The sequence below is a fragment of the Triticum aestivum genome, chromosome 2D, assembly GCF_018294505.1.
Source record: "Triticum aestivum cultivar Chinese Spring chromosome 2D, IWGSC CS RefSeq v2.1, whole genome shotgun sequence".
Classification (NCBI taxonomy): domain Eukaryota; kingdom Viridiplantae; phylum Streptophyta; class Magnoliopsida; order Poales; family Poaceae; genus Triticum; species Triticum aestivum.
The window spans coordinates 271144786-271155940 of NC_057799.1; the positions used below are offsets into that span (position 1 = coordinate 271144786).

General features: G+C 47.6%; 1 long non-coding RNA gene across 2 annotated transcripts; it reads left to right on the top strand.

Moving 5' to 3' along the window:
- The first annotated feature begins 6963 nt into the window (after nt 1-6963).
- On the top strand, nt 6964-10244 carry LOC123052746 (uncharacterized). 2 transcript variants are annotated; one of them, XR_006425020.1, is made up of 4 exons: nt 6964-7743; nt 7840-8449; nt 9346-9531; nt 10051-10244. It is a non-coding gene; the product is annotated as an uncharacterized lncRNA (long non-coding RNA). The 2 variants fall into 2 exon arrangements; XR_006425021.1 differs by having other exon boundaries at nt 6964-7631.
- The last annotated feature ends 911 nt before the right edge of the window (nt 10245-11155 follow it).

Consider the following 11155-nt stretch of genomic DNA (forward strand, 5'->3'; position numbering starts at 1 on the left):
CCGGCAAGACCGTCAAGGCGTCTCTGTTTGGGTTGCCGGCGGGAGTGGTCCCGTTGAGGAACAACTCTCACCAGACCGCCATCATTGCCATGATGCCGGACTTCAACGCGCACGGCCTCGATCCGCTCTGGGTCGAGCCCGCGACGAGCCGCTGCTCATCCGCGACACCACCAAGGAGGGGCCGGACTACATCGCCGCCAGGGCGGTGGAGGCGGCGCTCGCCAAGGAGGCTGGCAGCATCGGCACCACGGAGGACGAGGCTGACACGGCTGCGGAGGAGAAAGAGCTCGCCGGATGGGCGGAGTCTGCCGGGGAGGCCAGTAGTGTCGGCGCCGGGGCCCCCTCGTTGAAGATGTGGTCGAGGAGTCGGCCGAAGAAGAGGTAGGGGCTGATGACCCCTCGGCCACAAGGAAGAGACGCGTCCTGCGGCGGGCTAGCTCCGGCGAGCCGGTCCGGCCCAGCATGACCGCGCAGCAGCAACAGGTCCAGGAGCAGTCCGTGTGCCAGTCGAGGGCCGCGGCGACGAAGGCCGTAGCAGCAAAGAAGGCGGTGAAGGCCGCGATAGCGAAGAAAACAGCGACCACTTCCTCCTCGTCCAAGTGGCACCGGACCCCATCCTCTTCTCCTCCTCCTTTGGATGGCACCTCCGAGGTTAATTTTGACCTTGGGTCCTTCAGCCCGAAGAAGAAGAGGAGGCTAGTGGAAGAGGAGGCGGAGGACGAGTAAGCACTTCGCCCTCCATCTGCTCCTGACCCCATGCCTGTGCTATCCTCCTTTAACTTGATGTTATCCTCATAGGGACACGGAGACGTTGGCCTAGAGTGTGGCGAAGAGGGCCAGGGCCTCGACGGGCGACAAGCCCCCAGCGAGCACTTCGCGCACGCCGGAGTTGGTGGTGATCAGCCCGGACGACATCCCCCGACGCAGCCCCCGCTTCAGCCCCCAGCGTGAGTTCACTACTCACTTTCCGTCGGTGTGTCTTGGGGGACAATCCCTTGGTGCTGACCTTGCCGGGTTCGCAGGAGGAGAGCGGCAGCAGGAGGAGCTGCTGAGGGCCACCCCCAACACGCCGCCCTTGTCGACCACGCCACCCAGAGGGGTGTCCCCGACAAGGGCACCAAGCACCGAGCCCACACGCACGGAGGAGGAGGAGGTGAACTTGGGTGGCAGTGGCTCCATCCCGGCAACGAACATTGGCGGGGAGGGAACCACTTCTTCCCAGCTTGGCACGGGTACGTGGCCTGCCTCCTGTCCCTGTCTTTTCTTCTTCTTCTTCTTTTTTGAACCTTGATTTTGGCCTCGTCTCATTCTCCTTCTTGGTATCCAGACCCTTCCTCAGCGGACCAGGAGGATATTGATATCGTCATCGAGGAGGTCGCCAAGGACGTCAAGGCCGAGGCCAACAAGATTGCTACCGAGGAGGCCGCCAAGACCGCCGTCTGAGGAGGCCGCCAAGGGGCCTGCCAGGGAGGCCGGCAAGGCTGCTGCCGAGGAGGCCGGCAAGGGGCCTACCGGGGAGGAGATGGCTGACGACCAATCTTCCTCCCCTACAGCCACTGTCTCGGGCAAGAACTTGAAGGTGGGCGACGACCTGTTCGTACACCTCCCAGGGACGGCGAGCACCAGGGCGCCAGCCGAGAGGGAGGTGTTCGATGACGAGGCGCTCGCCACCGCCAGGCTCCAGGTTGTTGATGAACCGAGCGCTGGCAGTGGCGGTTCCCAAGAGGAGCAGCTTCTCCGGGCCATGAGCGTCAACTTCCAGAAGCTCTAGGCCCTCCACCGTGCCCGCCTAGACAAGGCGAAATCCAGGATAGGGGGAGTGGACAAGGCGGAGGCAGATCTTGAGGAGCGCGTCGCTCAGACGCAGGCCTGGTTCCGCGAGGCTCGGGAAGAACTGAAGGCTGCCCAGGACGAGCTGGCTGAGCGCAAATGGGAGCTCATCCTGAAGCAGGCTGACGTCGAGAATGCCCGGGAGGTGGCGAAGGAGCAGGCCACCAAGGACGAGACCGCTCGGCAACAACACTAGGCTCTGATGAACTCCCAGGAGGAGGACCTTGCCGCCCGTGAGGAGGCGCTCGCCGCCACACTCCGCGGCAAGGATGAAGAGATCGGGTAGATCGTCGCGCAGCGGACTCAGGAGCTGGAGCAGAGGCACAAGGAGGCACTCGATGCTCAGGCCCTAGTCCATGCCGGCAAGGTGAAGGAGCTAGAGCTGGAGCGGGAGGAGCTGAAGAAGAGAGTCTCGGCGCTGACGGAGGAGAGGGACGCGGCCAACCGCACTCTGGAGGATGTGTAGGTCACCATCTCTGACAAGGCCAAGATGCTCTCCGAGGCCAACGACTCCATCAGCGATCTGAAGTTGAAGCTTGACGGCTTGGAGGGGAAGCTTTTGGAGGCCAGGGCTCATGAGGAGACCCTGAACAAGGCCCTGGAGGACGAGAAGCATCTACGGAGGGATGGCGCCACCGAGCACAAGGAGTACGCGAAGTGCGTAAACCTCTGGATCGGCCGCCTCGTCGACGTTGCCGGCAGGATCACCACGAAGCTGGCTGCCATGGGGATGCCGAATGTCAGGTACTCCCAGGATCCAAACGTGAGCCCTGACGCCAGGCTGACCCTATTCTTCGAGGGCGTCGTAGCTCTATTCCAACCGAGCGACCTCTCTGGCCAATGAGGCCCAGAAGCTCTACCGGGGCGCCCTGACCAAGGTCCTCACCAAGGTGGTGTACTGGAACCCCAACGTCGACTTTGCCGACGCACTGGAGAGCTTGCCGGAGGATGTGGACCTCGCGGCGCTCGAAGGGCGTATCGAGCCCATCATCAGCCGCATCGACGGAATCAGGAGGGTGGAGGGCCAGGGCCGAGACTAGGCACCCCGTTTCTCATCGCCGCTGTGAGTTCATGACCAAGACGATTTTATCTTAAGTTAGAACCGCAGCAACAATTGATGTAATATAACTCTGCAGTACTTTAAGATGAAACATGATATCTTCCTGTATTGATCTTTCTTTGTACGTATACACCCTACGCCTAGTAGGATAGGTTCGCCGGTGCGTAAACCCATGCTATGGCGCTTTGAGGACGGATCCTTAGCAGCCTACCGGGGGGCGCTTGCTGCCGGACAAACCACCTTGCCGCTCTCAGTGCGGCCGCTTGAACTGTTGAGCAGACTCGAAACAGAACAAGGGCGTTGCTAATAGCTGGCAGGTCACCTTGCCATTCTCAGCGCGGCCACTTGAGCTGTTGAGCGGACTCGAAACAGAACAAGGGCGTTGCCAATAGCGGAAGGGTCCCATTGCATGCAGGTTTTTCGTACAAAGAGAAAGATCTTTCAAGGAGAATAACCTTATACTAAGAAGAATTGCTCAAAGTTGTGCGTGACTTAGCTTTTCACGACCATGCGGATGGTCGTTGCGGCCGCGGACGGCACCAGAGTGCGGCTGATTGACGTCGCCTTCTCTTCTCGAGCCATCGCGACGAAGGAGTCGGTAAGTTGACTCCAAAACCGGATTTTCACAGCTTGCGCCCCCTACCTGGCGCGCCAAAGATGTTGGTGGAAACGACACCTATGGGATCACAGGGAATCCCTTCTACGGTTGGTGGGCGCGGGGCTGTGGAAAGAGCAGGTTTAGAAGATCAACACGGGGCAACTTATCCAGTTTCAGGCCGCAAGTGATGCGTAATACCCTACTCCTGCTGGTTTGTGTTTATCTGGTGTTCTTGGACTAGCTACAAAGCGTGCAGGGTCCAAAAAGTCCGAATCCTTCTCCAGTATGCCTCGGGCCTCCTTTTATAGCCAAAGGGGTCTCCAAAGTGGCACACAAGAGGTGGAAAGTTTGTATTGTATACAAGTCTATCCCCTGGCACCGTAGGACAAATGCATTTAATGCGCTGCCGACGTGCCCTCTCACTTTATTGGGGACGGCAAAGAAGCTCGTCCCGTTCGTCGCTGCCTCGCCTCGCTCTGACGCACGTCCAAGCTGACTAGACGAGAAGCGCCATGCTGGGTGGCTGCTGAGTTGGTGTGGTGGCAGAGTCTTCACGAAGATCTGCATGCCACCACGCAGGTGCTTGCTGAGTTGGCCTGGAAGCCGCACGTCACCACGCAGGTGCCTGACTTGTTGGCGGGTTGACTACTATGTTGGAACGGCGGTGGAGCCTTGGTCTGGAAGCCGCACGTCGACACTAATATTATTGAAAAATGGAGAAGTTTTTTTTACAACAAATATTTGTTAGGTTCTTCACAAAAAACTCATTTTGGGAACTCGAAAAATGGAAAATGGATATGCGGAAATTTGTCTTTTTAACGCGAGGTGGATCAAAAACTTTTTACACCCAACCATTTGGTCAATTGTACATTAAATATGGGCTAGTATTTTACAAATTTGATTTGGTCCAATTTTGCAACAAATATATGGTAGGTTCTTCACAAAAAAACCTCATTTTGGGAACTAAAAAATGGAAAATTGTTTTTTTGTCCAAAGAAAATAAAAACTCCCTTAGGAAACATTGTTAATCATTGCAAGATGCACCCTTGTGCACTATATGAGATCATTTGAACAAACTATGCCATGACTTTTTCATGCCCATTTCAAAATGCGGTCAAAATGGTGGGCATGACCTTTCCTATCTAGTGGTTGAATCCAATTATTTGATTTGGTCCAATTTTGCAACAAATATTTGGTAGGTTCTTCACAAAAAACTCATTTTGGGCGCTCGAAAAATGGAAAATGATTTTTTGGTCCAAAGAAAATGAAAACTTCCTTAGGCAACATTGTTTGCCATTCCAGTATGCACCCTTGTGCACAATATGAGATCATTTGAACAAATTATGCCATGAATGTGGCCATAAGATTGATCATTTGGCTTGAAAGCCATTGATCTCCACACACAGTGCCGTATTACAAGTTGCTAGCTAGATTGATCCATTGAACACTTTTTTCAAATAATTGTCATATTACAAGTTTATTATTTGTACTAGTAACTTGGCCACATATAATGACACAATGCGGAGGTTTTCCAATTTTTTGATTTTTTTGTATTTTTCATGCTCGTTTCAAAATGCAGTCAAAACAGCGGGCGTGACCGTTGCTAGCTAGTGGGTGAATCTTGGAAAAAAATTGATGTTTCTCTGATTAAATAGATACTTATGTACCTAGAAATTATTTTTGGAAAAAATAAAGAGCAAACTATGAGGCAGTTGCAGTTCAAATTTGACCTGCTTCCTACTAAATCGGCAGAAATTTGTCTTTTTCACGAGAGGTGTATCAAAGCTTTGGACACCCAACTAGTTGGTCAATTATGCATTAAATATGGCCTAGTATTTTAGAAAAATGACCTGGTCCAATTTTGCAACAAATATATGGTAGGTCCTTCACAAAAAAAATTCATTTTGGGCACTCGAAAAATGGAAAATGTATTTTTCTTCCAAAGAAAATGAAAAATTCCTTAGGCAACATTGTTTGCCATCCCAAGATGCACCCTTGTGCACAATATGAGATCATTTGAAGAAACTATGCCATGAATGTGGCCATAAGATTGATCATTTGGCTTGAAAGCCATGCATCTTCACACATGATAACTCGTTTATTATTTTTCCTGGTAACTTGGTCACATATAATGACACAATGCGAATGTTTTCAAATTTTTTGATTTCTTTGAATTTTTTATGCTCGTTTCAAGATGCGATCAAAACGACGGGAATGACCGTTCCTAGCTAGTAGTTGAATCTTGGAATTTTTTTGATGTTTCTCTGATTAAATAGATACTTATGTACCTAGAAATGATTTTTGGAAAAAATCAAGAGCAAACTATGAGGCAGGTGCATTTCAAATTTAACCCGCTTCCTACTGAATCGGCGGAAATTTGTCTTTTTCACGAGAGGTGGATCAAAACTTCTGACACCCAACCATTTGGTCAATTCTGCATTAAATTTGACCTATTATTTTAGAAAAATGATTTGGTTCAAAATTGCAACAAATATATGGTAGGTCCTTCATAAAAGAAACTCATTTTGGGCACTCGAAAAATGGAAAATTGATTTTTTGTCCAAAGAAAATGAAAACTCCCTTAGGCAACATTGTTTGCCATTCCAATATGCATCCTTGTGCGCAATATTAGATCATTTAAACAAACTATGCCATGAATGTGGCCATAAGATTGATCATTTGTGTTGAAAGCCATGAATCTTCACACATGATAGCTCATTTCTGAGAACACTTTTTAAAAATAATTGCCGTATTACAAGTTTATTATTTTTCCTGGTAACTTGGTCACATATAATGACACAATGCGAAGGTTTTACAAATTTTTTATTTTTTTGAAATTTTTACGCCCGTTACAAAATGCGGTCAAAACGGCTGGCATGACCGTTCCTAGCTAGTGGTTGGATCTTGGAAAAGTTTTGGTGTTTCTCTGATTAAATAGATATTTATGTACATAGAAATGATTTTTGGAAAAAGTAAAGAGCAAACTATGAAGCAGCCGCAGTTCAAATTTGACTCGCTTCCCGCTGAATCGGCGGAAATTTATCTTTTTCATGAGAGGTGGATCGAAACTTTTGGCACCCAACTATTTGGTCAATTGTGCATTATATATGGCCTAGTATTTTAGAAAATTGATTTGGTACAATTATGCAACAAATATATGGTAAGTCCTTCACAAAAAAACTTATTTTGGGCACCCAAAAAATGGAAAATTGTTTTTTCTGCAAAAGAAATAAAAACTCCCTTTATCAATGTTGTTTGCCAATCTAAGATGTAAACTTGTGCAAAATATGACATTATTTGAACAAATATTTGATAGGTCTTTCACAAAAAACTCATTTTGAGCATTGAAAAATGGAATGAAAAATTTGTCAAAAGGTCTTCAAATTGTTTGGTGCGTTCTGATTGGTCCATAGGAATATCACGCGGATCATGCATAAACCATCGTCGGATGCTTCTGGATCCAACGGCAGCCCTCACCCCCTCACGCAAACCCTAACTTGGATCCCCTCCTCTCCCCCGATCCACTCCTGTCAGACACCTCTCCCCTCTCCCCCGATCCACTCCCGTTGCCGCCGTCGCCCCATGCCAGGCGGCGGAACGAAGAGACAGGCCCCGCCGTGGCTGGCTTGCTCGCCGGCGCGCGCGTGCGTGCTTCGATGCACGGCGCTCCATCCTGCCGATTCCCCATCGTCTCCCACTGCCGCCAACCACATCTTCGCCTTTGTTCTCCCATAGCACGCCGCCGAGCTTCCCGCTCCCCTCCTCGCAGCTCCACAACTGCCAGATCTGCCGCTCTCCGACCCCTACGTCCTCGAGGTCGACTAGATCCGCCCCTCCCGCTATCTGAAGCTCGCCGCGACCCCTTGCTCGTGGCTAGGGTTTCGGCTGCGGTGCTGCGTCCATCGACGGTGCGTCTCAGGCGGCACCTCTCCGTCGCCCACCCCGGGCTCCGCGCAAGTTCATCCGCTCCGGTACCTCGAGGAGTTCGCGCGGCGGTTTGACCTCCTCGGGCTGGTCCAGTTTGGGGCGGAGGTGGTGAGCGTCCTCCGTGGCAGGGACGACGACGCTGGCTGGAGGGTGAGGCTCCCCTGTGCTTGGCACTTTGCCTAGCCGTGCGTGGCCGCCATCACTGGCAATTACTCGGTCCGATCTATCCCCCACTCGAGCTCCTTTGCTCCACGCCAGGATTCGACCTAGCTTTTGCAATCCTGCTAAACAATTTCAACATGAGAAACATGCCAAGAAACCACCAAACGTTAGTGCTTCGCACTAAATTTGGTTGGTCCCAGTTATAGTTTGCTTCGATTTTTGGTGTGATTTCTTAGCAAAGCTAACATGTTGTTGTCGACAGGTGAAAGGAACTGACGGGGGAGTGCTGCTGCCGGAGGAAGGCCATCAGGAGGTGGCCGATGTGGCGCAGTGGGCAGACCACCCCCTTTTTGTTATCCTGTAACAACCAGAGCCACACAAAGGTCTGGGCATTGCTGCTTGCTTTAGAGGACATGCTCATGCTGAATTTAGTTTTTTTCCTTCTCATTTCAAGTGCTTATTCCAGATGTGCTCTGCTCAATCATCACATTTCTTGATGCCAGATACTAGTAGCTGTTGGCACATTATTCAGTTGCTAGTTGTCTGTCCCACTGGATGCTGTGCGTCTTTTAGCAGCCCAGTACTCATTTGTAGGAAGGGTGGCATCACTTTGTTGGTTGTTCTTGAAGGTCAGTAAGACCATGTATTGATTGATCTTGTATGCTGCCATGGATACTTTGCAAGTGGTGATTTTCCAAGGTTGTTGTTACCATGGAGGTCAACGGGCGTCACAAGCCTACAAGAGAGTATGTCGACAGAGGGTGCAATGGTGTAAAACCACACAATAATTTTGGCAAAGTTGATCCCTGGACGGCGTGGGCGTACAGACCGCGGACCATCTCGTTGTTGCTGATGGGTATCTGCTTTTTAATGTGAGCTGCTGTTGGATCTCTTTTACCTGTGGAATTATTTATTTTTAGTTTTCTATAGAGATTCTTACCACAATGATGTCAGTAATACATTGCTGATGGTTGACCTACTATGGCATTTTTACCATTGTTATGATCACTGCGAAAAAAGAGAGTTAAAGAATTGCAAAACAACTGTATGTTTAATGGGCAAGTGTTGCTTTTATCGGTTTGCATGTTGCATGTTTGATGTTTTGCCTGAGCTCGGGATGAAATGGTACTGAATGCCTAAAACTAACATTAACAGTGTTCAGTTTAAGTGTACATTTTGAGATCAGTGCCAGTGTTTATAAACGCTCAAAATCTGTACAATATTTCTTAGATTAACGAGTGCTTACTGTATAATTTAGGAAATTTTTAATAATACTACAGCAGATGCTAATTAAATCAGGAAGTGAAGCACTACCAACCATACCGTACACAATGTTTAGTTCAAGTTTAATTTTCAGTTTAGTGTCAGAGTTTACAATCAACCCAAAAAATATATATCTGATTTTCACATTGACGAGTACAACTGCTTACTTCTCCCATTCCTTGGCTGGAGACTCTGTTTTGAACCGAGCCTTGCAGCAAGGAGGGAATGGCCGCATTTGTTTTGTGCTTGGACGCCTTCTCCTAGTTGTGCTAAGATTGAGGTGCCTGTTTAATTAACAAGCACCTTTCATCCCCACTGTGACAGTAATGCATTGAGGTGCCTCTGGACTGTAGTGTATTAGGTTGCCCGGAGTAGTAAAACTTAGTGTTGTATTGAGGATTGAGGGTGGTTGGGCTTATAAGTTAATCATCAACGTGAATGCTTTGTTTGTTTGATCCTCACAAGTTAATGCCTCGTTTGTCTGGGTGTGTGTCTACATACACAGGAGGTGTGTTTGCCGATGACCAAAATGTGCTGATTGTGGCGTCCGCGTGGATGCTTTACGGTTTGATCCACGCCCGGTACATCTTAACCACCAAGGGCTTGTCTCAGATCTGTAGAAGTTGCCGCCACTGCTGCTGCTGCAGGTGGAACAGGAAGAAGCCATCATGGCTGCTGCACATCTGAAGTGGTGAGCGCCACCCCATTTTTTTTGGTACTGAGAAGTGTTAGTTGGTACTGTGAAGTGTTAGTTGATGGTTGATTAGTCTGTTAATCAAAGTATTCTTACGTGTTGGTGAATATATACAGCAAACACCAGAGTTGATCATTAAAACATATGTCGCTCCTATTTTTTGTGTGAAAATGTACTAGTTATCTGCAATACAAGCTAGACATGAACCAACTCTTGCTTCTAAAGGAACATAGTATAAATTTAGACCTCGTGTGTGATGCTATAGATTTATAAATTTTGATTTGTCTTATTCCCGAGATGGCACTATAAATTTTGCTTTGTCTTGTTGATAATGCCCTATGTCTTATGCAATTAGATTACATTTTTGTTTGTTATGGTAATATAAAAAATATTCATGTTGTCAAAATTTTCACAGTGCGTGCCTTTCATTTCTTTAGTTTGATTGTTTCCCTTGTATTCAATATGCTTCTAATGGCTGATCCTTCCATTTTTGTTGTGGCATCTTTATTTTCACAGGTATTATGTGTTCTGGAAGATGGAAGAGGGATAAAACTTATTTTTGTTGAACTAATTTTTTTGTATTCTATTTTGTTTTATGTAGCATTTGATAGTTTTGTATAGGAACAAGTGATAATATTTTGTAGGGCTTTATGGCCTGTGATGTAAACATATTTAGTGCTGAAATATGAAATTATTTGCAAAATTTGTCGAAAAGGAGGATCATTTCTACGATATGTGAATGGGCTGAAAAGAGTACTAGACCAACTCCAGGATTGAATTATTATTTGAATGTATAAAAAGGCTGAATGTAAACCAGAAATGGGCTACACAAAATTGTACCTATATTTTTGAAAGGCCAAACGTGCATAAAAATTGACGGGCTGACCAGTTGGGCTTTGCCCATGTAGTTGACAAAAATTAACAGAAATAAATATGCTAAATGGGCTGAATTGTTGGGCTCGGCCCATATAGACACCAAAATGGACCGGGCTGACTGTAATCAATGACTTTTCACTTGGTCGCAATTTTGCAACGTCAGCTAGCCACGTCGGATCCGACATGGCCTGGGCAGACAGCTAGCGACCAAAACAGAAGGTCGTAGGATCAACGACCTTTCCCATTTCAGAAGAAAGGTCGTTAATTTCAGTTTAAGACGGTCAGCTTTTGACCATCTGTTTTTGTCACAAAAAAGGTAACAAATGGAAAACAATGACCATTCAGTGACCAATAGTGATGGTCAAAAGTTGACATATTTCTTGTAGTGTATTCCCTTCTTTCATATCAATCATGACACCTATAGTGTGTAAAAACGGACTACCAAGTATAATAGGACAAGACGGATTGCAATCAATATCAAGAACAATCAAATCTATGGGCATATAATTCCTATTTGCAAGAATAAGAACATCATTAACTCTTCGCGAAGGCTTTTTAATAGTAGAATCCGCCAAGTGCAAATTAAGAGAACATTCTTCAATATCGGTAAGACCAAGCACATCACATGAAGATTTCAGAATTATGGAAACACTAGCACCCAAATCACATAAAGCAAAACACTCATAATTTTTAATCTTGACTTTGATAGTAGGTTCCCATTCATCATGTAATTTTCTAGGAACTG